This window comes from Nannospalax galili, unplaced genomic scaffold (assembly GCF_000622305.1).
Source record: "Nannospalax galili isolate Female #2095 unplaced genomic scaffold, S.galili_v1.0 scaffold359, whole genome shotgun sequence".
Lineage (NCBI taxonomy): Eukaryota > Metazoa > Chordata > Mammalia > Rodentia > Spalacidae > Nannospalax > Nannospalax galili.
In genome coordinates, this window is record NW_008347042.1 from 4,539,013 (window position 1) to 4,565,285 (window position 26,273).

General features: G+C 40.8%; 1 protein-coding gene and 1 pseudogene across 1 annotated transcript in view; one reads left to right on the plus strand and one right to left on the minus strand.

Annotated features, from left to right (window-relative positions):
- Inpp4b (inositol polyphosphate-4-phosphatase type II B) overlaps positions 1 to 12,634 on the minus strand; it is a 939,536-nt gene extending 926,902 nt beyond the window's left edge. Inside the window, exon 1 of the mRNA XM_008843442.3 lies at positions 12,345 to 12,634. The gene's annotated coding sequence lies outside the window, so the exon portion shown is untranslated. The remainder of the gene's footprint in view (positions 1 to 12,344) is intronic.
- A 313-nt stretch (positions 12,635 to 12,947) lies between these two features.
- LOC103742402 lies at positions 12,948 to 26,046 on the plus strand (annotated as a pseudogene).
- The last annotated feature ends 227 nt before the right edge of the window (positions 26,047 to 26,273 follow it).

Below are 26,273 nucleotides of genomic sequence, written 5' to 3' on the forward strand. Positions count from 1 at the left end.
CTGGGATCCGAACTCTGGTCCTCTGCAAGAGTAGCCAGTGCTCTTAACCATTGAGCCATCTCTCCAGCACTAGAAATTGAACTATTATTCATATTAACTGCCTAAATATTTATATTGAATGTATCTTCTTATGTTAAAGTGAAATAATTTAAAATAAATATGTTGAGCCCAAGCTTATAGCCTTGTACTGGGAGAGAAGCCTTCAGGCTTTGTGTGCCTCTCCTGAGGACACCCTGGGAAACCATAAGCCAAAGATACAAAGTAGCATTAAAAAGGAAGTAAAGATGAAAGTAAATACTTCAAAATGTTCAACTTCACTTGATTGAGGAATAATAGAGAGATGTAGGCATGAAAGAGCAAAGCTAAGGTCATAGGGTATGGGTGATATCTCCTTGATCGGTTGGAAGAGTAGATGATAAAAAGGGAAAATTTTACACAAAATGGTTTGTGCCTAGAGTGGATCCTTATACACCTCATGAAAAAATCATTAAAGACAAATGTCCAGTGAGATTTAGATAACAAAAATGAATCTTTCAAAAGCTGCCATTTCTTATAGCTTGTGAGAAGACTCAGTTAAGAGCACTTGCTACTCTTGCAGAATAACAAGGTTCAGTTTCTAGCACCCACAGGACAGATCTTGAAACATTCTGTAACTTCAGTTTAAGGGGATCTTGACTCTGTGGCCCCAGGCATGCACATGGTACACATACAATAACATGAGCAAAACACTCATGCACATAAAAATAAATAAACCTTTGTAAGTCTCCAGTTTGGAATTCCATTTTTCCACTCAATCAAATTTAACTAAAATCCAAAAATATTTGGATCACAAAAATTATTCTAAAATTAATATAGAAGAAATTTCAATGAGAATATCTCATTATGAGAATCGTGAAAGAGAAGGAAATATTAATAATGTGATCTCAAGTGCACTGGATTGAAAGGATATTAAAATGGCATTTAAGGCTGTGTGGTATTAATAAAAAAAAACTTGACAAAACACTAGAATAAGTATACCAGAACTAAAAACATGCTAAATGGGAGTGTAGGAGTATTTGCATATGTGTGTACATACAGACTAGGGTAATGCTTGATATGACTGACAGAATCAAAACCACATGGGAAATAACTATACTGCTCAAAAATTCATGTGAGAAGAAAAATTTTATCTTCAGAGGAATTTCAATTTAACTTTTGTTTCTTATTATCCACAGAAAAATGTTGGATGGATGAGAGAAAAAAGAACATCATTAAAGCATTAGTTATAAATCATTTAAAAGGAAAAACAACTTTGGTAAACTATAATTTCCTCAGTGAGTGAATGAAAATAGAGTATACACACAAAAAATGTAATGGAAAAAAATATGATATTCACTTTAACCACAAATATACTTTCAACTTTTATATGAAAAGGAAGTACAGGTCACATAATTGGCTAAAGGTCAAGATCATCTATATGTGAAAGACATTTAAAAACTGATGGAAGGAAAACCAAGGTCTCAATGTGCAACCAGGCTAAAGATACAAATTAGCATCAAATTACGAAGCAGAAATGAAAATAAGCATTGCACAAATTGCACAATGTCCAGTCTCACTCAGTTAAGCAATCATAAAGGAAAACAATACCTTAAAACCTAGATTTTTTTTTTACTGTGTGTGTGTGTGTATATATAGGTGCTGCCTGTATATGTGTGTGTAAGTATGTGTATTATGCACATGTAGAGACCAAGGTGGACATCAAATGTTTCACTCTGTCACTCTCCACACTAGTTTTTTTGTGATAAGGTCTCTCAGTGAAACCGGACCTTGCCATTTTGGTTGGGCTGACTGGCAAATAAGCTCCCAGAATCCACGTGTATATGCCCCACCCCTGCACAGAGAGAGGGAGAGAGAGAGAGAGAGAGAGAGAGAGAGAGAGAGAGAGAGAGAGAATGCATTCTGTAATTACAGGTACACACCACCATATTCAGCTCTTTTACTTGGGCACTGGGGATCCAAACTAGGATTCTCATGGCTGCTTAGCAAGCACTTTACTCAATGAGTCATTTTTCCAGTTCCTCAAGTTTAGATTTTAAAGCAAAATCAACCTTGTTCCTACACCCATTCTACCATTTGCCAATTGTGTGATCTTGGGTAAGTCAGTTAACCTCTCCCAAACAAAACTTCTTAACTTTTAAAATGGAAGTGGGGGCTAAGGACAAAGCTCCGCAGTAGAGTGAATGAATATTATCTGTGATGCCCTGGGTTCCATACCCAGCACCACTTACACAGAATAAATGATACAGCTTAGATAGTGGTTTATTAAATATTGAATATATAGGTGGTTCTTAGCAAATGCTTTGTGCTGTTTAATTAGTCTTTACCTGTTGAATAACAAACTTTTTGATAGCCCTCAATGCAAATGAAGATGGTGATGGGATTTCCTGTGAGAGTGAAAATGGGTGCCAGCCTTCTGCAAAGCGATTTGGCAGTTTGTATGTGGAACTTTCAAAAGGTTCATCCCCTTTATTCAATATGCCTTTCTAGGAATCACTTTAAAAAAAAAAAAAAAGCAGCTTAGTATCAGAAAATGAAGTCAAATAGAAAATAGTCACCACAATTTAATAACAACAAAAATATCACCAGTAATCTAAAGTCTAAGAGGAATTCTTCTAATTACTAGATAACAATTTGTAAGTGTATGTGTGTGTGATGTGTGTGTTTGATGTGTGTATGTGCACATTCATTCACGTGTGTTAATGTGAGTGCATGCCACATATGCATATGGAAGTCAGAGGACAGCCTAAGGTGTCTGTCCTAACCGTCCACCTTTTTGGAGACAGGGTCTTTTTACTGTTTTCCTGTTACATAAGCCAGGACAGCTGGACTGTAAAGTTCTGAGAATTCTGTCTGTGCTCCCCATTATCCCATAGGACTTCTGGGATTACAGGCACTTGTGCTATGTGTCCAGTGTTTATGTGGGTGCTGGGGATTCAAACTCAGGTCCTCCTGAGTGTCAAGCACCATCCCACTGATCCATTTCCTCAACCCCTAGATAACATTCTATTTTAAGCTAGAGATGTTTGAGAGCTTGGTGAAAGTGGCCTTCTTTGCTGTTCACTGCTGAGAACAGAACATAGCCTAGCAGAGTACCTTGAAAATAAAAGGTGTCAATCAGCATCTAAAGCGGTTTGGACAGAATTTTAAATGAAAAAGCAGAACACACACCCACAAATATACTATATTCTCAACTTTTATTATAAAAGAATTACAGGAAATTCTAGAAAGAAATATAAAATGCTAATAATATTTATCTGAGAGTTTTTTTTTTCCCTGCCTCTTTAGACTTCACTTGTCAATTACTTGTTCCTATGGAGGCTTACCATAATTATAATCAGGAAAATTAAAAAAGTTTTAAGGAAGGTAAATAGATACAAATGCCCAACTATTTCCCATCCCACTCTCCTTTGTTTGTGGTATTCTTCCCTCATAATATAAAAATGGGAGAGGAGACAAGAGCAACATGAATAAAGGGGAAACCATCTTTAAACATATCCCAGGAAAGAAAATCATTATGGTTTGAATCTTCAATTTTCACCAGAAACTGGTGTTTGTAATGTTTGTTCCCAGCTGGTATCTTCCTTTTGGGAGGCGATGGAATCCCTTAGGAGGTGAGGCTTAGCTGACAGAAGTAGGTCATTAGGGGAGGGCTATTGGAGGTTATGTCTGGCCCCAGGCTTCCACCTCCCCCTGACTCCTGGTCGGTCCTTCACCATGTGAGGAGCCTCCACTGAAGGACTCCTGCCATCATAACCTTCACAGTGCCACCCCCCTCCATTGTGGACTAAGATCCTCTGAACTCATAAGCCACAATAAACCTTTCCTTCTATAAGTTGTTTCTGGCAGGCTTTCTGGTCACAGTAATCCCTAAAGTAACTGAAACATAAAATATTATAGTAAAAAATTTAAGTCACAAAATTCTTGTGTTTATTAAATTGCATTTATGTTTTGCTCCTTATATAATTTATACATATTAATTAAAATATGGTATGACATAGAATCCCCCAGATACAAATTCCTTGTTTACTCTGTGCTGAGTTATATTTGCTTCTACACACAAAATGGCATGGAATAGTAGGCAGTGTTTTTTTTTTTTTTTTTTTTAACAGGGTCTCCATGTAGCTCCTACTGTCCTAGAACTCACCATGTAGTACAGAATGTGGAAAGTTGTATTTAGTAGATCATTTATAGTCTCACAGGAGAACACTAAGAAATTTCCCAAATTCTCAATTTGATGCTCAGTACACATTCACTTCAGATAACTAGTTCTAATTCAAGTGAATTTATAGACTGTCAAGATATTTGACTTTCTAAATAAAACATATAGTTTTTATTCTAGTAGTTTTATGTAAAAATGCCCTTCTATGATATCTATATTTGTAAATGTTCTAGTTTGTTTCTCCATTACTGTGATAAAATACTCTGACCAATACCAACTTTGGAGAGGAAAGCGTTTATTTTTATCTTACATCTCCCAGGTCACAGTTCATCAGAGAACCAAAGGTAGGAACTCAGGGCAGGAACCTGGAGGCAGGAGCTGGAGCTCAGGCCATGGAGGATCACTGCTTACTGGCTTACTCCCCTGGCCCCTGCTCAGCCTGCTTTCTTATACAACACAGGCCCACCTGCCCAGGGGTGGCACCACCCACAGTTTGCTGGGCCCTCCCACATCACTCAACAATCAAGAAGATGCCCCTCAGACATGGCCACAGGCCAGTCCTATGGAGGCAGTTCCTCAACTGGGCCTCCCTCAACCCAGGTGTGTCAAGTTGACACTAAAGCTACCCAGTACAGTAAACAACCATTTTACAACTTTGCTTCTTTTGATATACTCTCTATGATTTGTTTCCAAACTCCGAAAAGAGAGTAAGCAGGTGAGACTGCGGGTATTGGATCCATATGAGGCTGCTGTACTGTTTATTAGCTTTGTAATTTTACATGATAAGAAGATTCTAAAAAGTGAATGTATCATTTAATCATCAGCTTTAGCTGATGGATAGTTTCCCTCAATGTCCATTCCTGCAAGAGCCACATGTCTTGAACATGACTGAAACACCAGTTCATCCAGATAGGGGGGATGATAGAGTGGCCCCATTCTGGTTTGCAGGTGAACAAATTGATTGATTCTGTTATTACTCATAATTTAATCAGACAGATAAAGACAGATTAACTAAGAAGAAATAGTTTCAATAACTTTCAGCTGCCATAATAAGTTAATCATTAAGTACTACATGGCTTCATAAACATCATATCAAAGAGAGCATTCAAGGATCTGCTTAAGCATTAGCAATGTAACTGTTCTTTCCTCTTCCCTTCCTTCCTTCCTGTAGTTTTGTTGTTGGTAATGGTGGTGATGATGTTAGTTTGGCCTGTTTTTTTTTAAAGCAGAGTTTTGCTGTGTGTCATCCAGGCTGGCCTCCAACTCATGATCCTCCTCCCTCTGTTTCCTGAGATATGGACTTATGGGTATGTACCACTAAACCTAATTCACTTTGTTTTTCATTTATTTTTGCATTGTCTCAAGGAGAATGAGATCGAGAGGGAGGCATAACTATAGCCCTTGACTCCTAGGAAAAAGTCAGGGGTGTTGTGAGAGGATTAGCATTTAAATGCACATATTTAATGGGTAACACAATGTCTATTTAGAATGACCATATGGTTTTATTTTTATCATGTTCATTTAATTTTCTATTTCCTTTTATCTTACCCAGTCATAAGCAGAATTCTGGCACATTTAATTGAATTAATTCCAAACAATTCTTCACATCAGATGACTCCAGATAAAAGCATGTTAAATATTACAATCAAATCTTTAAAGTACTAAAAATAATAGATATTCTAAATATACTAAGGTTTATGTGCCTGTTGATTTTAAATTCATTAACTCATGCTATAAATAAATTGTTTAAAAGTTAAGCTTTAAAAAATATTGCAGTTAGGAAGACCCACAGCGGCTAAGCGCTGAACACTGCCACCTAGTGCTGAGCATCTGTAAGGTTAGATATAGGATGGACAGCTACCAGAAGGTGCCAATGCTATTTTTAAAGCAACTTTACCAGAAAGACAATTTGAAAACATAATTAACCTCAAGACTTAAACAGCAAAAAGCTATTGGGAATAGATGAAATCACACATGCCATAAAAATAATCTGTCTCATTAAGATCTAGTTTAGTAAATACCTAAAAACTCCAGATTTTGTTAATGAAGACTAATGGGGGTTATTTTAAGGTAATGTGTGTGTGTGTGTGTGTGTGTGTGTGTGTGTGTGTGTGTGTGTGTGTGTGTGTGTGTGTGTGTGTGTGTGCGTGTGTGTATGGGGGGGTGGAGGAGATCTCGGGTATCCCACATAGGTCTCACTCCATAAGTGTTAGAATTATAGATGCTGTACATTACCACATTAAAGTTATATTTTTTATACTGTGCTTCACCTAGCACATTGTTTTAATGTGGGAGATGGAGAGACAGCTCAGTACTTACGAGTGCCTGCTGAGCAATCATGAGGATCAGAGCTCAGATTCCAGCACCCGGGTAATAAGGCAAGCATCTGGGACATGAATGTACACCTAGCTTCCAGCACGGCAGAGACATAAGGATTGCTGGGATTTTCTGGCTTCCAGCATAGCCAAGAAAAAGTCAGTATCAGGTTGAGAAGACACCCTGCATTGAAGAACAGTCGAATAGTGATAGACAAGGACACTGATGCCCTCTTCTGGTCTCTGAGCATGTACACAAGCACATGCACCTGCACGTATATGTGTATACACACACAGAGACATGTGCACACAGAAACACACAAGCTTTTAAAAATCCTAAAAATATTTTATAGAGATTCTGAGCTGCACATGGGCTACATGGTTACTTATCTAGTGTGTCTGGCATATGAAAGTGTTTGAAAGACATCAGGAGGTGTTAAATAATCAGTAATGATGCTTCTTTCTTGAGGACGACTGCAATTTCTACTCAATTCCACAGGTTATAACTTCAGTTTAAGATGCTAATGATTTTTAGTTCTACTTAATTTTCCTTATGTTGTGTGACTTTTGTGTACTCATCACAACAGTTATTGGAGCTCAGATCTGATCCTTTATCTAGAAAAGCAAAGTCTGAGAAAAATTAAATGACAATTATTTTGAAAGTACTAAGAAAAAGCTGTAAATGACTTTTCTACAGACAGTGAGACTGAATTCTAGAATAGCAGTCCTCCAGCTCAACCTCCCAAATTCTGGGACTATGGGCATGCACCACTAAACACAGCCAAAAAATCACCAATTGTACTTGTAAATATCTCTAGGTAGGTAGGTAGGTAGGTAGGTAGGTAGGTAGGTAGGTGGGTGGGTAGTTTTGTGGTGTTGGGGAGTGAACTCGGGGTCTCACTCATACACGGTAAGCATTCTACCATTGTTCTGTATCTCTAACTCAAAAGCCTTTCAGATAGCTGGAAGAGGGGTATTTGGTTTTTGTTGTTATCATTTGGAATTTCTTCATTTGTCTATTGTAGTGTTGTGGGGATTGAACCCAGAATCTCACAGTTGTTCTATATCTGAGATACAGCTCTAGCTTTTTAATACATTTTTCATAGTGAAAATTTCTAAGAGGTTTCTCTTTAAATCAGAACTGTCTAAACTTTTAAAACTGACACTCACTTTTGAGAACCAAAAATCTCAAGTTCTCTTTTAGCAATACTCTATACTAACACATAAATGGTATAAACTGTTGATAGAAATTTTTAAAATTCCATTTTCTTTTATATCTTGGAAGGTGTTTATCATTACTATTGCCACTTCAACCATTCAATATCAGCATAGCAATTAATGCGGCCTGTGTGCCCTACAAACTTTCATAACTTTGGAAGATACCAGAGAAAGCACTGAGTAATTTCACTGTTAAGCCTGTCGCATTATTTTCATAATCAGAAGATAAAGTGATAATAGAAAGACAATGGATGGATGGATGGATGGATGGACGGACGGACAGATGGACGGACGGATGGATGGATGGATGCGTGGATAAAGTAGATGATAAGTAGTTATGTAGATGATTTATAGGTAGGTAGCGAGATGATTCTTAAGTAGGTAGATGGAAGTCCCAGAGAGCACCTCAGAAGTAGGTCTCAGACTTTGGCAGGACCAGAGAGCACCAAATATTTACACGTATTAAGGAAATCTATCCAAAACCTCAACAGCCTATAAAGTGAGTGAAACAGTAAATTAAAGGTGAACAGCCAAAATTCAAAAGACAAACTCAGCAAGGTATTGAAACATTTAAAAAGAATCAAATATTTGAAGGAGGTGGCCAAAATAGAAAATATCAAGTATCATATTTCACAGAGAAGGCCATGAAGAAGATCAAATTTCAAAAAATGGAAGACAAGTGGAGTCAATAATATCAACAGACATATTAGGGGGAAAGTTAAGTATCATGAAGGATATTTCTAAGAAGTGTGTGATACATTCAAGAGGTAAAAACTTGGGAATTTATATGTAGAAGGAGCAAAGACAAAAATCAAACAAAATAGGAAATGGGTACCTTAATCTAGCCATGTGATGTTTTTATTTGAGAGTTCATTACAATAAAGTGATTTAAAGATAATAATTCTCAAAGGAAATCCAATCAAAGCTATATAATTTGGAAAAATGGGATTTCTCTTAGTTTAATTTTCTTTGCTCACTTAACTGCATTCAAGGCTTTCTAAATTGCCTCCAACACATGATCAGGACACCTAGTTGGGATGGCTGTATAATGTAGAAAACAGAATTCACTCCAAATACTGCAACTCAAGAAAACAAGTTGAGAATACATGATTTCTGAGCTCACATCCATAATGATAGTCAAGGTTCAGTAAAATTGCAGTCAACTGAAAAGAATGTGAATTCAAAGCTCTGCAATCATATTCCACAGGCCTTATGTACAGTGTCTATAATGAAGCACTTCTAGGGTAGAAGATAGAGGATACCATAGTGCCTTGTATTAAAAAAGGAAGGAAGTCTTTCAAATTGGTCAGAGTCCAGAAAGCTCCATGGCCATTTTAAATGCTTTTATTAATCTACATGATAGTGAAATGCATAAAAAGAATAGGCTTAAGACATCTTGATTCAAATGACAGCTATGCCTGAGACCCAGAAAGCTTCCTTAATATTCTACCACTATCTACATATACTTTCTAGGTATATGCTACATATGAAGTTTGGAAGCTCGGATATGACATGCATTTCACATGCAAAATTTCAATTGTAGCATCATTTGGATTCATCTACAAATAAATGTTTATGCTGAAATTATTTATTGAATTGCACCATTTCTAAGTCTAAATATTAAAGTACATATAAAATGAGTACAATATGTGTATTCTAAGGAGATTTGTGATTAGAGATTTCTAATGCAGTGTTTAAACAAAACAGTAATAACATGGCCTTTGAAGTATGTTCCTTGGGGCTTTAGAGAACAGATTAGTCATGTTGAAAGCATAAGGAACAGAATACAGAAGGCTAATACAGACTTTGAATACTTAGACAAACTGTTTAAATGGGGCATGCCTATCTATTAAAGCTCTATGGGAATGACAAAAGTTTTTTTCCATGCAGATTATAAAACATATGTTTCTTGTATACCTAAATATTAGTATCACTGGACATTGCTTAGTGTGAAAAAAGAAAATGTAACAGATATTCAGCAAGCATTTTTCTAGCTAACTATAACTCCAGTCTTTTTAATTTTGCATTTTCAGATGTCAGATGCTTGCCTGGAAATTGACATCAACTTGGTTGCTAAGAGATATAAGATCAATTTGCAACTGTTTATGTCTTTCACAGAATTGCATTCTTAGATTTTGCCTGAAGGTAGTGAAAGTTAACTGTTATCCAAGGGTACTGAAAGTTAACTAACTGTTACCCATCTGGGGATTTAGCATACTTGTACTAGAAGATCCTGCAAGGTTTCAGAAGAGAAATGAATAAACTTTCAATTTGCACAACTTAGAGCAAATATTTGCCTTCTCTCCAAGTCTAATTTTACTTTCCATTTCATGAAACTAAAATGTAATTGCATTGTCTTATAATCAAAGTTGACTGATGAGTCTATAATATTAGAGTCATTTAGTATTTTGACAAAATAATAGTATAAGAAAGTCATTCTATCAATTTGCATCCCCGAAGTGAAGCTGAAGCCGATATCCCAAGAGTGTTTCCTAACTAGACTTTAAGGGACTAAACTAGGTACATCTGGTTGTTCTCACATCTGGTTGTTTCTCAGAGTCAAAAACAAAGCACTGTTCTAAACACAGTAACTGGCCAATAGTTTTTCACAAATTCCAGTTTACTTAATCAATGAGAATATTGATTAAAACAAGAATAGATTTCAATCAGGAAGTATGCTTCCTAATGACACTGCCTCTAGCCTCTCTTCACATGAACATTTCATAACCTTTCAAGGGCAATCTTTTAAGCCACATTTGAAAGAAATCTATTTTTTTGCAGAAGTGTTTTAAATTATTACAAACCCAACAGGTTATTTTAAGGCCTGTGTACTGTTCACAGAGCCATTGATCACTTACTGTGATTTTGTATCGATGTTTTCCTGGAATATATCCCAAAGAACATGAGATAATGTACTTCCTCCAGCACTGAGTCAGCTGATTATTCCCCCTTGCCCAGGTCTCTCTTCACTCTACATCTGACACATCATCAGCTGGTTACTCTGTTGGTGGTTCTTGAATCAGACTGATACCACTTCTGATTCCAGAACTCATTAAGAAAATTTCTGCCACAAACAAGGTCTTCTAAAGGTAGTTGTACATCTATAAAAAAGGCCATCTAGTGCCCACTATAAGAGAGAGGAGGTGAATGAATCCCTATCTTCTACACTTTTATGTATTCCATACCTTTATGAACAAATTCTTTCACACTGAGAAAAAAAGAGGTAAGCAAACATGTCACACCGAAGTAATGGCCTTGGATAGCATTTAAGAAACAAGGCAGAGAAAGAAAATTATAAAATAAAGGCATCATTCTACATCTTAAAAACAAGAGTGATAGGACATCCTACCGGTTTCCCCAGTAAGTTTGGGCAGCTTTAACAACCTCATCAAAACGAGCATCCTCACCTTTAAGAAATCTCCTGACCCCAAAGTGAAACTGCTGGGTCTCTCTCCACTGCGTTTTCCCTGTAAGTTTTGTTCAGCAGCAACAACCTCATCAATATGTATATCCTCACTTTATAAACCTCTGCCCCCAAACAGAGACTGCTGCTTGTCCTCAGGAGCAGAAACTGCTGCCCCAAAGGAAGTCTAAATCAAAGGCCCAGGGAGGGGGCAGACACAGGTGTTCGTAGCTCTAACATCATCTTAGAACTGGCTAAGGCCTCAAAGTCCATTCAAGAAGCAGGCTTCTGGCCAGGCTCCGACTCCTGGCGGTGCCAGAGGGGCTAGAGGAGCTCAAAGAGAGCCTGCAGTGCAGTTCTCAGACTCGAGATAATAACCTCGCACAGACTTGCTTTGCTCTAAGGCCATAGCTTTGTAACTACTTCAGGAGACCTTTTGGGGGTAGCTAGGGCAAGAGATGCCTTGAGGTAGCCATAGGGAACACGCCTAGCTTTTTTTTTTTTTTTTTTTTTTTTTTTTTTTTTCCTTTCCTGCCAGAGGAGTTGCTGAGGGTGGAGCTGGAAGTGGTTATGGAGAGGAGCTCTTCACGAAATACCAGGAAATGGGGCAACTGGGACCCCAGCAACGACCACCGTCACCACCGACCACCCCTTCCACGCCTTAAGAATGACTTCCTCCGAGGCAGGAGGCAGTCTGCGTTTAGGAGTAGGGGTGAGAAGGAGCTCTCCCCCAAGCACCACAGCATCCCGCAAGGACCGCTCAGGTGTACGAAGCCTTGGTGTACGGGTCAGCTAAATTAGAGATCAGAGTTACCCTGGGGCGCGGAGAATGTGAGTGTGCGAGTGTGCGTGTGTGCGTGTGTGTGTGTGTGCGCGCGCGCGCGCGTGTGTGCGTGTGTGTGTGTGTGTGTGTAAGCGCGCCAGGCCCCTGAGACCTCCGCCAGACAGTGAGTGGGGGCACAGGCGTACCCCCAGCGCCACCCTCTCCCTAAGGTGCGGATGGAGGGGCGATCACCTCTGCCAGCTGGGAAACTTGCTTCGAAACAACACAAGCTACCCCCCGCCCCCCATACACACAGGCAGGACGTGCCCACCCCCCTCCGCCCCAGGGCTCTGAGATGCGCCGGATCATCTCCAGATTCACACAGCCTCACCCACCACACCCCGCAAAATTCCCTCCCCAGCCCGGAAATCCAAGGCAGGTCTTTACCTCTCCAGGAGGCTGAGTAGGGGGCAACAGCAGCCACAGACACTTTTCCGCTGACTTTCCTGCTTTCCCCAGATGGAGCGTGTGCGCGCGGAGCAGGAGCTGTAACCTGCTATTTATAGAGGCGAGCCTCAGCACCCGGGGCTGAGAACCCGGGAGGATGAGAGCCGGCGGCGCAGGACGCGGGCTGCTGCTCCCGAGTTCGCGCAGCTCTGGGGCTCCCAGGCTGGCCTCTGCCTCTCTGCCAGTCACCCCGCTACGCACGTCCAGCAGAAGTTGCTCTTCTGCCTGGGCCTCGTACGCCCCCTGGCATCATCACCGCGTCCCCACCCCCACCCGCCCTGCCCCTCTTCCTCCTCCTTGATGGCCCTCTCCAGCGGTCTCCTCCCAATGTCACCAACCAGCCTCCAAAGAGAGGCGGCGACAGTCGCGCAGCGCAACTGGCTTAGCTTGCCTCCCCGCCACTGATGGAGTTGGTGGCCCGCCGCACAGCACACCTCGAAATGACCAACCAAAACACAGTGCTTCTGTTTACTGGCACCTCGTTTCTAGACCCCATGCTGGTGGGGATAGCTATCCACCCTGGGATGTGGGATCCCTGATGCGATGGGAAGGGGTGGCTCGGGACCCCACAAAGTGACAGGGACAGGAGAAGCCACAGAGGAAAAAATGCAAACGGTCCGAGAAGGTGACCAAACCTAGTCTCCACTGACTGTACCCAAGCTACGGATTACGTGTTGGGGGGCGGGGGCGGACGTGAATCGATGTTCCATGCTCAGGGGACTTGTGTATCATAGTCCTGGGACCCGTCTGCACTCTTTTGTCACTATCTCTCCTTGACCTGGGGAGACCTGACCACAGAGAGCAGCCCGCAGCCACCTACAGATAGTCCCCAAGTCGCTTCCAACCAGTGTGCGGCACGTCTTTGACAGTCTGGTTGCATGGGGACAAATCCGCCCTTCGTGTGTTTGGGGTGTCAGGAAATTGGGGTGTGCAGTCACGCAGTCTGGAAAGAGAGTAAAATTCCCCCACTTCCTCCCAATAAGCCCAGGAGGCGAGGCACGTAGCCTGTTAGTCCCGGCTGTGGAGGTGCGGCAAACGTCTCTTCCCCATCTGCGCCTTACAGGTGCCACCTGGCGGTTCTCTTGGAGAGGTTTTGACAACGCTGCTCAGAGGTGAAGAGTGCCCGCGGCTGGCCCTCAAAGGCACCCCAGGCCCTTTTCTTCCTTTCAGTCCTTTAAACTGGCATTTTAAATAAAGTGTGAATATTTGCACACAAGTGTGACGTTTGTCGTGCGACCGTCTGGAATCGCAAAGTCGGGATGGTGAGATCAATTTGGGTTAAGGCAGTGCTTAACAGTTTCACAAAATGGGACACTGTCTCTGCCCCCAGCTGTCACCCCAGCTGTCAGTGCCTGTGTGACTTCCCAAGGATTTGACTGCCACTAGGTTAGCATCTTTGTGATGAAGGCAGGGCTTGGGTGGTTTGAGGGGTTTTGTTTTTGTTTTAAAATATTTCGTTTGACCTCTCTGCTCCTAAAGCTTGGAGAATGCTCAACATACTGAGTTCCAACAAACCGCTAAAGGATGAATTTTATCGTAAACACTGATGGCCAGAAACTGCAGTTGGCTCCTTGTCTCCCTCTTCCCTACAGCCTTCCTCTCCCTTCTCTGCAAGTCATTTCTGCTCTGCTCACCCATCACAGGTTCTCATGGAACTCGGGAAGAAGTGGATGCAAGAGGACCCACTGTCCATTAGACCCTGTCAGCTTGTGAGTCACCCTGAAGCAGCTGATTGTGCACCTAGAACACACCCAGTTGCAAGTAATGGATACTTCTGCTCATCAGATCTGCTGGAAAGGTGGCATGGCTCTGCCACTGGCAATAGTTCAGCCTTTTGCAAAGCATAACCATAGTGGAAGAACACAAAAGCAATGGGGTCCTGAAGATTAATATATCTGCCCTCTAACTTCAAAGAATGAGCCCTAAATGAACTGAGGTCTCCAACAGAAGAGAACCTCTGGGAAAACTCTGAGAAAGACTATAATAGAATCACAAATAGTAAGCTGCTTCCTTTGAAATACAGGGCAGTAAAATAGAGTTACTAACTCTGGACACCCATTCCTAAAGTTAGATACCCAATAAACACTAGTATAATTAAAATGGAGACGTGCATCATGCTGATCAAGCCCTTTTACAGGATTGCAGGAAAGTATGTCACATACATAATATTATATATATAATATACATAAAATCCAGGAAATTTAAATGAGGGGGAGGGAAGAGAGAGAGAGAGAGAGAGAGAGAGAGAGAGAATGGCATTTTAAAAGACTCCATCAGCCTGATATTTACTTTTTAGTTATTTGGCAGCATTTTCCTTGAATAAGCCTGGAAGATTCAGATGCTTCTACAGTTTATTAAACTCATTCAGCCTCTACTTTTACAAACCTTGAACTTTCAGACACTTGTGCCCCTGAAACATAACTTCATTTGCCAAGGAAGGACAAAATATTTTCTCATTTCCTTTTGAAATATCTTTGTAAGGCCAAAAGTCAAAGGTGATTCCCAGGAGTTAGCTTGCCATCTAAAGTAATAAAATGAAGCCAGGGTCTTTAAGGCTGGATTCACCCCTCCTTTGCAATGAAGTGGCTGGCATGCTTTCTATATATGGGTTTGTTATTCTAAGAGAGTTTTATTTCAGGTGAGATTGATGCAATCTGTGGGCATCTATACTTTATGAGTCTTCAATATTCAAAGTATCTTCTAAAATACTGTACTATGTGTAGCACTGGGTTTTTCCTTAACCGTATCTGTTCATTTATGTCAGTGATACTTTGCAAAGCAAGTCTTTGTTGCCACTCAGTTTGTAAAAAGCTAACATTGCAAATTAAATTCAGTTATTCATATATTTAGATCATCTCATTGTGCAGTGTGTATATGGGTGTTTAACTTAAAAGGATATGAGTCGTTGGCCAGGGTAGCCAAAGGGATTTCCAGATAGTAACCCAGCATAGAACTGGGAAATTGAACAGCAGACCCCAATCTTATCCAAAGGAATATTGACAACTGATTACCGCTAGATGACGAACAGCTGACCCTCCTAAAACAAAGACCTCTAGATAGGCTGACTAGATTCACCAGAAGGGCAAGTAGTGGGGAATGGCTGGGGGTGCTGACAACACAGCAGACAGCAGCAGGGATATCAGAGTATAAGGGCTCTAGTGGGGGGGAGGGGGGCTATGGGTGGGTGCTACCTGGGAAGTGGGTGTGTAAATAAATTTTTAAAAAATTCTTCAAAGCATAAAAATTTGCTCCTTAATAATTAGTAGATGTGAAACACATTACCATTGAAATCTACCTGATGACTTTATATCCATGCTCAGATGCCAAGGAGCTCAGAAAGTAACCAACTGTGACTAGTAATGATCAGGTATTTAGAGATTAGAAACGCATGTGCAAACATCTTAATGTCAACTGCATTAAAAATCAATTTTTCTGTATGAAACTAAATAATGAAATGATCTTTTTTAAAGGTTAAAACCTCATTTAATTTTATGCCTTATAGGGTTTAAATTATTGTGAAAGCAGTTGGCTGTCTCAGGGAACCCAAGAACAGGACTGAAGCTCATGGCTGGAGAAAAATGAAAACAGAGATGCGCCATTGGGGCTTTCTTCCTTTCTCTCCACCATACAACTGACTTCCTGCTTTCCCTCTTTCCCTCTTCTATTTCCCCACAGACATCCACTTTCTCTTCTGCTTAATGTGCATTTTTTCATGGTTACTAATAACTCTTGAAATTGACAATTTATGAATCAATTGCAAATAATATGGTTGTTCCAGTTACCAAACCCTCGCTCAGTCAACCACAGACAAGGATGGCAGCCAGGTGACCATTCCACAGTGATGGTCACAGCAATCACACGAACAGGAGTGGTGGGCCAGACTAGGAGGAAAGGTAGGAGAAAGAATTTCCTGAGTGAGGGGAGGACTAGAGGCAGCCCCGATATTATTATCTCCTAATCCTTGTTGTTTCTTGAACGCTGGGACAAGGAAGTGGTGAAGAAAACTGGTGAGGAAAAGCCCGGGGAGCAGCAGTACTCACGTGTGCCAGGACATCTACATGTCTGAGCTAAGCGTGGAGTGACACAGGATGCTGGTACTCCAGTGTAATACGTCCCAGAAGAACAACCAGTACAATTTTATGATCTCCTGACTTGAGACTAGATTAGTATGAGAAGGAATTAAGATTTTTACAGACAGTTTACTTTAGTTTCTTTTCCCATGGCAAATTAAATAAGAGATTTTTTTAAATGAAGCAAGCTAGTGCGATATAATTTTACATTTATTGATGCTAAACATTCTGCTATCACTTTACATAATATTTTTCTAAAATTGCATGTAAATCATATATTTGAAATTCAATCATATTTCAGATATAATTGGATGCTAGATATTAACATTCTTATGCTCATAAACATATTTGGTAACTTGAATATATCTGTAGACTTATTCTCCAGAAAATGAATCACCGGGAGCATGAGCATGTGCACGTCTATTTACGGTTGGATGATACGTGATGTATTTATTTTTTGAGAACCAGAACTGCAGGCTCTGAATGGATTCTCTTCTTCAATCATCTCCACTGGAACCAAAGAAACAAAGACTGTAGACCCCTGAACAAAACATTCAAAATGTCAGTAGTCATATATATAGCCAGCCATAAGAGAACCCAGGGAAGTGTTTCCCTCTCTGTCCATTCTACTCTGAATGAGTTCTAAATGAGCTGTAATTAGAAAAAGAATATTGTGCTCTTAGAAGGAAACCAGAAGAAATTTGCAATGCAGAGAAGAACGTTGTATTAGTTTGCCAGAGATGCTAAAACAAAATACCAGAGGCTGAATACTTTAAATAACAGAAATTTACCTCTCCTAGTTCCAGAGGATAGAAGTCCGAGATCAAAGAGCCTGATTCTTTAATTTACTTTGTACCTTTCCTTGGCTTTAAGATGATAGATCTCTGAACATCCTTCTCTGGGTATGTATTCTTGGGGGTCTCTGTGTACCTAAATTTTCTCTTTCAAAAGACACCTATCATATTAAATAAATGACCTCCTTAATGGCCTCCCTTTAACCTAGTAACCTCTTTGAAGGCCCTATTTTCATATAGTCTTAGCTACTGGGAATTAGGGCTTCAGCATAATGGGGAGGGGATATAATTTACCCAGATCAGTGTATACAGCATCAAACTCCAGAGTCAAGGAGTAAAGTTGGAAAATAGATCCTGCTTTGTATACAGAGAGCTCAAGAGTAAAAGTTTTGTGCCCAGTTTTCTCATTTGTATTTTGAAAATTTTGTCTTAATAGAAGACCTCAGAACATGAAAGTGTACACACAGTAGGAGCACACATGCTAGTGTTATCTCATCCAACTTCTCTAGGACTCCCTGGCTTCTGCATGTTGTCCAAGTCAGACTGAGGGACTGAGGGTCCTATGGTTCTAGGAGGCCTGGACATCAGTCAGAAAAGAAATCCAGTGGTGTAGGAAAGTCCCAAGAGTCCACTTGTAGTCATGTTACATACCAATAAAACAGTGTGGCCTGTCTGCTGGAGCCTAAGAGGACTTCAGAATGCCTGAGGCTACACTGGGATCACACCACTCTTCACTCCTACTTGGAGAACATATGCCAAGTCAGCTGTTCAGAAAACCACAGAAGACATTATCACCAGTCAGACATGTCCCCAATGTCATCATGCCTCAGAAACCTCCCCTGGAATACTCTCTAAGCTACCCCAGAGATCAGGGAGCAAAAGCAACTTAAATCAGGGCAGACCTGACTTAGATTCTCAGAAGGGACAAAGAAAACCAAATTAAATTTAATGCATACCAATAGGATCTCATAGTAAGTTATTATTTTTGTGTGTGTCTTTTTGAGACAGGGTCTCCCTGTAGCCCCAGCTGGCCTTCAATTCACGATGTAGACCAGGCCGACCTCCATCTCAGAGATCAGCTTGACTCTGCCTCTAGAGTACCAGAATTAAAGGCATGTGCCACCATGCTCAGCTACAGTAAGTAAATTTTATGGTATAAAAACTATGTTCTGCTTTGCCAGGCATGGTGGCGCATGCCTTTAGTCCCAGCACCTAGGAGGCAGAGGCAGGTGGGTCTCTGTGTGAGTTCAAGGCCAGCCTGGTCTACATAGTGATTTCCAGGACAGCTAGGGCTACAGGGAGACCCTGTCTCAAAAAGACCAAAAAGAAAAAAAACTATGTTCTGCTCTTTCTACCTGAGCTTTAAATACTCTACTGATAAAATCTATGCTTCATGTACATAATACCTTTGCAAGAAACTCACAGATATCCTTGAATAGCATCTATGATTCCAGATTAAGAACATTTGCCTAAGGAAATCTGTTTTTTAAATCTGTATGAGGAATATTTTTAACTGAATAATACATAAATAAGTGCATATATAAAATATTTTTCCTGGTGAATTAGCTGAAATTACATTCGAATATTTATTCCTCAAAAATTTCACATATGTATACAACGTATCTTTTGGGGGTTTTTTGGGTTTTTTTTGTTTGTTTGGTCTTTTTGAGACAGGGACACCCTGTGGAACTGGCTATGTAGACCAGTCTGGCCTCAGTCTCACAGATATCCACCTGCCTCTGCCTCCTGAGTGCTAGGATTAAAGGTATTTGCCATCATGCCTAGCTTTACACAATATATCTTAATCATATCAACCTCAGGTCTCCCCTAATAAGATCTCCCTCCCAACTTCATGTCTTCACTTTTATTTAAACAGTTTATCTATTTATTAAATAGCATTTTTTAAAGAATTTTATGTGTATGAGTGTATTGCCTGCATATATGTGAATGAAAAGGGCTTCAGATTCTCCTGGAACTGGAGTTAAGGATGGTTTGTAGCTGCCATGTGGGTCCTGAGAATCAAACCCAGGTTCTGTGCAAGAGCAGTCAGTGCCCTTAACCACTGAGCCATCTCTCCAGCCCCTATTTATTTATTTATTTTTATATGTATGAGTACTTTGTCTGCACATACATAAATTCACTCATGTAATGGAATGCCTGTAGAGGCCAGTAGAGGCCATTGGATCCCCTGCAACTGGAGTTAAGGACAGTTGATAGATAGCTGCTATGCAGGTGCTGGGAACTTAACCCAGGTCCTCTGCAAGTACAGTCAGTGTTCTTGACTGCTAGGCCATCTCTCCAGCCCCCTCTTTCATGGCTTTTGTTTTTATTTTAGTTTGAGAATTCACTGAGTTCAATTAATGCTGTTTATCTGCACATGGCCATGGTATCATCCAGTGGGGCATGGGCAACCTACCAGTAACCACCCCCCCAAAGAAAAGTGACTCTTCCTCAGCAGCCATTAACTGCCAATCTCTCCATACCTAAGAGTGGACTCTCCAGAGCCCCTCCCCCCTCCATGCTGGAATCATTAACTAGGTTGATCTTGTGCAGGTCTTGCACAGTTAACTGTACCTGCGCATGCAACAGCCATGTCATTTTCAGAGTACAACATAAAATTGTATTTTCCTGTTAACTAGGTTGATCTTGTGCAGGTCTTGCACAGTTAACTGTACCTGCTGTGAGTTCATGCATGCAACAGCCATGTCATTTTCAGAGTACAACATAAAATTGTATTTTCCTAAAGGAAGTAGTGTCTTTAAATTGTAGTATGATAACTTATGTGATTATATTTAGTAAATGCCAGAAAAGGAATAGACTCACAAATGGGAAAGTTGTAGACAATCACTGGGCAGAGACAAATCTGTTCAGAGAAAGGAGAGTTCAGAAGGAATAGCATTATGTTCCTTCACTTCAACAAGTGTAAAGCTTTGGCTTTCTCAAAAAAGTCACCAAAATGAACACATCTAAATTAAATATTATTCCTCATGTTCTCATTCCTATCCCTTTTTATTACATAATTATATCACTAATGGCATAAAATTGAGGAGAAACACATTTCAGGAAATGTTTATAGTAGTCAGAGATATTGATGGGACCAGTCAGTTTTTTGCAGAAGTCTATCATTTTGAACATTTTATTGAATTTCCTATGGAAATATATTCTTTTGCTTTATTTTCTGAAATTTCTGTACATCTAATAATTTTGTCAAATTACGAGCCTTCTGTTGAGCCTACCTTCTTCTCTCAGCTAAACTCCCACCAAACCTGAAACTCCTCCCCAGCAGGACTTCATTGGTTCATCAAAGCAAAAATTGCACTGCAGAATCAGGCAAGCTGGGGCCTTATTTGGGGGGCTCTAATTCAAGGCCCGTCTGACATTTTACAGATGCCTTACGATGGATGAGTGCCTGATTTCTTCATCTGTAAGATGCGGGAAACAGTGCCTACATCAGAGAGTGGAGGTGAGAAACCTCTGAGACAATGTAAAGCATTCATCTTGTGCTGCTTTTCCACTCAATGATACTCTTGCCGATACTGAAAATGATAGACAGGGAAGGCGAAAGATCAGTTTCTTCATGAAATCTTCTAAGTTATGTGTTCTAGGTCACCTATTTTACCATTATCCAAAACCTGTAATTTCTCACAGATACATTGTCCAGTCATGTGAGAGATGACAGTTTTATATAGACATCAACTGAAGTTGGTGCCACATGACAAGAGGCTTTGCCAGAGTCTGTAGCCAAAATTCTATGTTAACCATTTTTTTTTAAATCCCACCTTTTCTTTACTGCTCTCTTTCCAATGTCTTTCACTCAATTCTAGCAAGTATTCACTTAGGTAACTACCAGCTGTCATGGATGGTACTTAGCAATGGGATTAAAAAGATGAAGAAGACACAAATTTGTTTCCATAGTTGAGTAGGTTAAGAATTGATTTTCCTGAATGTTCTGGTGTTTATTTACTATTACATTTATTCTCATATTAATATTTACTAACTATCTAAGACACAGAAGATCCAAGGACATGGGAATATGGGGATAAGCACATAACTTAATTAAGAGGTCAAGACAAGTAAACAAGTACACAAATAGGTTCAAAGTCAGATGGGATATTATGTATCAATGAAGCAATAGCAAGGGCTGTGAAACCTAAAAGGCAGGAAAAAAGAAATCTAACTGGAAGGATCATAAATAATCTTAACGAAATCGGTAGCATTTGATACATAAGCATTTCAGGGAATATAAATGTCCATTATAGGCGCAATTGAAGCCTACCCAGTGGCAATCTCATCCATAGAGTGGAAATTTCTGCATCACATGTTCTGAGATCATTAGTTCCCTTCTGTTGTCCCCTATCACTGGGCACGTTCACTGTATCACATGCATGATTACCTTAGTTTTTCCACCTGTACTCTTCACTGGGTCACAGGCTTTTGCTAAGAATACAAATTTCTTTTTTTTCATGTGACAATACAAAGATGCTAAAAAAAAAAACTCCCAATTTTCTAGGGAATTTTGTATTTCATTATTTTTTTATCAAGACAGATCCAGTTTGAATCATTCACAACCACTGCTTTGGATCTCCTGCTTTGATGGGGCTTACTCAGCCATAATGCCTCATCTGATCCATGGTTGCTCAGGACTTCTGCTTTCTCCACAAAACAGGCAGGAACTTTGGGCCCCCACATAACACATCCATCCATAAGGCTTTGTCCACTGATACCTTCTAAGAAGCTACATCAAACTGAGTGTGGAAGCATGAGCATTTTCCTGTTTGGAATTCTTCAAAATGGATCCCAAGGTTCCTACTGATGATTTACTCTCAACTTCTAAAAGAAAACAAAGACAACCATATTCGTTTTCTTAACTTTTCCCTTTCTCATTTCTGCCATTCTTCCCTTCCAGCTTTCTGCTTCACTATCCTAGTTCCCAAGTCTTTCCTATGCCACACCTTTTCCTATACCTTTTCTTTCTCCAGTAGCAATTATGCTTGCTTTTCTTGGTGCTGTAAAGTCAGAGCATATACAGAGAAAACTTTGAATTGCCGCAAGAAGGAAAATTCATCTGAGTTATTTCAAAAACGTCATCCTGTCTTACATAAATAGGTGAATATGTGTACACAGTGTGTAATCACTGACTTTTTGAAATTTCAGGGTAACTTTATATATACACTGGTTTGTTCAGTTTGGCAAATGAACAATTTTTTTTGGTAATAGAATATTAAGCTTCTCAAAGAGAATGTACCGCTGAGTTCTCTGGGGTAAAAGTTGAGACATCAGTGTAGCTAGATCAGAAATGTTTTCTTACAAAAAAAAACACTTATGAGTAAATAGAACCATTTGAAACCTACAGAAAATTCATCAATTCATTGATGTGAAAAGACCACCATTTTATTTCGTTTAAAATGAGGTAACCATTTATAGTACAGAATTTCTGTTTCATGAACATTATAATAAAAGCAAATGGATGACTCATTTTATGCTTTCCATAAAGAATAGAATACTTGAGATGGTTATTATTTTATAGTTTTGTATCCCCAGTTTCTAGATGCCTGTAGCCCTCACTGTGTATAAAACCTTGATAGATGGGGCTCACCACTGAGTAGAAATAGAAGGCAGGAGAGCACCATTTATTTCCAAGTTGTGAATATTTTATCAAGTTTTCCTAATGGATGTTTACTTGGATCGTGTGTCTTTTTTTTAAGGGTTTTGTAATGGCTAAAAGAAAAAAGTTAAATGATTCTAGAGTGAGAGGTCCACAACAGAAATGGGAGGCAAAGAGTTCTCCCTACAATGATGGAAAAGGTTATCTTCATTCTTGGTCTTAATTCTCTGGAGATAATTATGTTCCTTGCAGGTGGGCTTTGAACTGGGGCTAAGTATAGTGGATTAGAGAGGAAGCATTGAAAGGAACTGGACTCCAAGCAGGGATTCAAGGAAACTTCTTGAGTCCTATTGGCAGATCCAGGAATATCCTCTCTGCACTTCTGCACCTCTGCTGTGCTCCATTACCATATCTTAGATAGCTCAGAACAATCCAGAAGAATACTGTGAACTGAGTGACCCAAACAGCAAACAGTATTTTCTCACAGTCCAAGATCAAGGTACCACTTGACAGCATGTCTGGGGAGGGCCCAGTTTTTGCTTTGGAAAAAGCTGTTTTCCAGCTATAACCTCATGTGGCAAAGAGAGAGCCATCATTTCTCCAAGTGTCTTCTTGGACAGGAATTCTATTCATCCACTCTCATGACCCAATTACCAAAGACCTCACTAAAGTTCCATCACCTGAGCTTTGGACAGAAGGAAACATTCAATACATAATACTCCCTTTATTAGTTACTTTTGCATGGCAGTGACCAAAACACCTGAGAGAACAAGTTAAAAGGGAAAAGCTTTACTTCACTCATACTTTCTTAGAGTTCAGTCCATGGTTGCTTGGCTCATGTACTTGGAGAGCATCATGGTGATGAGCACATGTGATAGAGAAACTTCTTTACCTCCTGAAGAACAGGAAGTCAGGACAAAGACAAGCCAGCGTAGGGACAACCCTGCTTAGAACCTGTTCCCAGTCCTCTTTCTCCATGCCTTCTAAGGGTTCTAGAACCTCCCAGAATAGTGTCACTAGCTAGAGACCTAGGCCTTCACACATGAGCCCATAGAAGACACTTCATGTGTAAAAGATAACACTCCCCATTTCAGTGAGCTCTTTGAAGAGCTACTGTAGACTTTGTGGAAAGTCCTGTTCCTTGCTTGCTTACTCTTCCTCTACCATCATCCCTTTCTCTACTCAGCACATATCTGTGGCTTAAAATGGCTTATAAGGTACAATTGCTGAAGCTTAACTAGCAGTGGGTCATTTTGTTTCTCCTCTTCTGAGTCAATAACTTGGCAACAACAATCTGGAGAAGCCAGTCATGGAGTTGGAACCAGAAGATGATTGCCTGCAAGAATTCTCCAAACTGAGGGATGTAGGTGGAATGCATAAGCATCCAAGGTAATTGAAAAGAATACTCCTAGCAAGTTCTTTTTCACTCCTGATAAATCCATTTTCCCCTTCTGAGGTGTTCAAAGCAGCAACGGAGGGCTCACTTATCTGAACTCTCGAGACTTCTAACTTGAGTCCAAGAAACAATCCCTAATCTATTGCAACTTGCAACAAAGCGAGGCATCTTTTGGTGGCGGCCACCTTCTCCAGCTCTTCTCAGATGCTGAGGCAGGTGCGACATAAGTCCAGCATAGGGGTCCTTCCACCAACACAGGGACAGTTCTGAAGTCCAAAGATCATCCTAAAGACTCTGCTGGCATGGTGGCATACATCTTTAATCCCACCACTTGGGAGGCAGAAGCAGGCAGATCTCCAAGAGATCAAGGCCAGCCTGTTTGTTCTACGTAGTGAGTTCCAGGTTGGCTAGGGATAGGAAACCCTGTCAAAAAAACAAAACAAAGAAACAAAAGATAAAGGGGCTACTAAGGAGTTACGTGAGAAGGACCTTGGCAAGGATAAGACTCAGAAGAGGCACAGTACTCTAAGGGAAGGCAGCAGCTCCAGGTCTCAGTCCAGCTCAGCCTCCAGCTCCTGGCTCCAGCACCAGCACAGACCCCAGGAGCTTCCCCAGCTCCTCTTAAGGAAGCTCTAGCACATCCCGCAGCTGCAGGTCTAGTAATTCCTGTGGCTCTCCCTCTCCCTCTCTGAGCCCTTCTCCACACTGTTCGGCAACACGAGGTACCTCTGCTTGAAATCCAAGTCGCCTAAGAGGTGAAAAGGAAAGGAAAAAGTAGAGCCCTTCCCCTAAACCCACCAAAGGGCACATTGGGAGGCTCACGGGGAATGTGACTAAGGGTCACACCATGGAGATATTTTCCACCTATGGGAAAATTTAAATTATTGAAGGCCAGCCTGTTTGTTCTACGTAGTGAGTTCCAGGTTGGCTAGGGATAGGAAACCCTGTCAAAAAACAAAACAAAGAAACAAAAGATAAAGGGGCTACGAAGGAGTTACGTGAGAAGGACCTTGGCAGGGATAAGACTCAGAAGAGGCACAGTACTCTAAGGGAAGGCAGCAGCTCCAGGTCTCAGTCCAGCTCAGCCTCCAGCTCCTGGCTCCAGCACCGGCACAGACCCCAGGAGCTTCCCCAGCTCCTCTTCAGGAAGCTCTAGCACATCCCGCAGCTGCAGGTCTAGTAATTCCTGTGGCTCTCCCTCTCCCTCTCTGAGCCCTTCTCCACACTGTTCGGCAACACGAGGTACCTCTGCTTGAAATCCAAGTCGCCTAAGAGGTGAAAAGGAAAGGAAAAAGTAGAGCCCTTCCCCTAAACCCACCAAAGGGCACATTGGGAGGCTCACAGGGAATGTGACTAGGGGTCACACCATGGAGATATTTTCCACCTATGGGAAAATTTAAATTATTGACAAACTGTTAAAAGTATTCACCCTCATCTATTCAAAGGCTATGCTTCCGTGGAATTTGAGAATCTAGATGAAGCCGAAAAGAAAGCTCCTCGAAACACATGGATGGAGGACAAGTTGATAGCCAGGACATCACTGCTACTGCTGTGCTAGCCTTCTGGCCTCGGCCGTCCCCGCTGCTACCCAATCCTCCCAAGAGAATGCTGCTACTACCTCCCATGAGGCACAGGTCACCTGCTACATGTGAGGAGGAGATGTTGCTCCCCAAGGCGTAGATTCCCTGTGCCAGAAGGTCAGGCTCCACCACAGGAGCCCCTCCAGCTCCAATTCCTTCAGATAAGCAGAGCCATTAAAGCTCACCCTGTAACTTAGGTTCTCCTGGCTCAGTTCATCACTTCTCTAGCTGAAGGAGGATCAGTAAGGAAGGATCCCGTAACCAGCAGGATTTGAATGCAGCAGTTGAGACATTTCTTCTGCAAGAGGATTCTTGCTGCAGAGCTATTGGTTTAGGGCTATACCCATAAAGGTGCCCTGTAGTTTTCTGGCTAGAAAGTTCACCCCTCCCAGTTCACCCTTCCCTGAGAGTCTGTTTGGAACAG